Genomic DNA, 2,670 nt, shown 5'->3' with positions numbered 1-2,670 from the left:
TGATATAAATACTTTTATTCCGCTGCCCTCATTTTTGTTTTATTCTTTATTCTTTATTTCTTTCCTTTGATATTGGAGCATTTTGGGCTTCTGTAATTCATTTAATTCAGTTATTGAATATTCTTTGCTCATGATTATCTGTATTTGTCTTAAATATTGTTGATAGACTAAAACCTTGGATCTTGTGACGGATCGCACCCACGGGTTGTCGGGCGGGTAACCGAGACCGACGGGTGGGGTGTGACAGAGTGGTATCAGAGCCTTGGTTTTACGAAGTCAATAATAATTAATACGAGTGCTAGATGAGCAATCTGAGTCATAGATCCAGAAGGGACTCAAAAGAATTAGAGTGAGTAATAGAACATCCTTTGTTATAAAAAAACTGATAAAGTAAGTGGATCTTATTTTGAATAACTTACAATAAGTCAAGTGAAATACATTCTCACATTGTAATTATCAAGAAAATGCATAAGAGACAATAATACAAGTGCAATAAACATAACTATGTTTCATTAATAAGATAAAGCTTTACATAACTTGGAGCGTACTCTATGCTTTACAAAATGTTAGGGAATGAACATGTGCTGAATAAAAACTACAATAAACATATCTAAACCCTAAGGTCAATACTGAATCAAAGTGAATCAAAACCTAGACCTATCTACTGCTGTGGTGGTGGTGGTGGAGCTAGTCTCATCTGGCGGAGTATGTCAAGGCACTCTGCTATCTGGCCCCTCATCTCTACCTGCCCCTGCTCGAACTGGTCCATCCGAGTGAACAGACCCCTAGCCCAAGGTGGTGCGACCTCCGAAGTATCCTGAGTCCCGAATGTGCCTCCTGTCTCGAATTGGGAAGGTGGTGGCGAGTCTGCATGATCCTCATCATCAGTCTCTACATCCATGTCCTCCTGCTCGGCTTGCATCTCTGGTGAGTTTGGTCCGCCCGTTAAGTGCATCTGAGCGACCAATCTGTACCCTATCGTACCGCCATGCCCAACTGGGATAGCCTCCTCTCCCTCGAAGTCGACCCCGAAGTGCTCAAAGATCCGTGTCAGAAGCGGCCCGTATCCAAGGTTTCCTCCCCCCGGATGTGTCACTCGGTAGATCATGGCATTTTGGATTATGTAAGCCAAGTCTACCTGATAGCGGGTGTACACTGAAAAGGTCATCATAGCCTGCATGAGTGAAATCTCACTCTGATGACCTGCCTTAGGCAGCAAGTTCCGTGCTATGATCCTGGAGATGATCCTGCATGAGGGATACAGCTCAGTCACTGACTCTACCCCGCTGCACTCCTGTGGGCAAATGCTCGAGAAGACGAGAGCTCTCTCCTCCCAGTGTATGACATCGTCTGACTCAGCCCCCGGCTCGAACCATCTCCTGTCGCCGTGGATGTATGGCACGTCTAGGATGTGAGCCAGCTCCTCTGTGGTGAAGCGTATGTCTGTGGTCTTCACACGGCTCTCAATCACTAGCCTAGTGTCGTGCTCTCCATCCATCTCTCTGTGGAAGGTCAGGTTGCTGTAGAACAACCTGACTAGCTTGGGATAGGCATCCTCGTTCAAAAACAAGGTACTTCTCCAACCCACAGCCGCAAATCTACTCTCGATCTGGAACTGTGCTACCTCTGAAGTCACTACTGGTCGACCATACTCGATCGCACGATGACTGAAGTGGCCAAAGTATAGCTCCTGTGCCTCCAGGGATCTAAAGTAGTCTGGATGGACTGGGTCATGTGCGTCACCTCTACCTCGACCACGACCTCGGCCGCGAATGGGTACTCTCCTACCTCCGCGGGCGGCCATCTAGTGAGAAAATCTGTTTTTAGGCGAAAAAGATGCAAAATGAGAAGCCATGAGATGTCTAATAATTACCAAATTGTGTAAAAATGCATAGTGAACAGTAGATCTATGCCTAGACATGTTATGAGATGTAAAAGAAACATTTGTGCACAAAAGAAAACCTAAAAACAGTTACACATTGTAGTTCTATCATGCAAACCATAGAAATAAAGGGTTTCATGAGATGTTTACACAATGCAGCGTGTATGCGTCGCGTGGGAAGTAGATCCGAAGCCAACGGAGTCCCCAAAATACCTTCCTAACCCTTTGCACGAAATCCCCAGAGCCCAAATTGCGTTTTAAGAAGTGTAGAAATGAAATGAGACCCAAAAACCGTATTTGAAGCGTTGCTGTCGCGCGTATTTTGGGGCGGTCACTAGTGGCGGTCGCTTAACCCAAGCGACCGGCTCAATCGACCGGTCCAGTTACTGTTGCATAGAATTTTGGATTTTGGCTCTGTTTTGTTGATTTTTGGAATTTGTGCTTGCTGTTTCTTCTATTTGTGAATGTTGGCCATGTTGTGGAGTAATTTTGACTTGTGGAATCTTTTCCGGACTTAATCATTGAGTGTTGCTAATTTCTGGAATTCTTTCGCAGAATGGTTCAATTAAGGAATCGTGCTGTTAATGGTCAAGATGAAGAAGAAGGTAGTGGGAACCAGAACCGTGTTGAGATATATGATTGTTTCTTACTGAGTTCTTTAGAACTCATTCCTTTATTCTTTGTATGTTTTTAGCCTATACAGAAAAAGGATTTGTATTTGAAGATGGGCTGGTTCCCTATGAAGGAACCATCCCGTTTGAAGAAGATGTGGCACCGCAAGTGGGAGA

Source organism: Hakea prostrata, unplaced genomic scaffold, assembly GCF_041222555.1.
Source record: "Hakea prostrata isolate BN-2017 unplaced genomic scaffold, UWA_Hpros_2 contig_153, whole genome shotgun sequence".
NCBI classification, from domain to species: domain Eukaryota; kingdom Viridiplantae; phylum Streptophyta; class Magnoliopsida; order Proteales; family Proteaceae; genus Hakea; species Hakea prostrata.
This window is presented reverse-complemented; position numbering follows the sequence as displayed.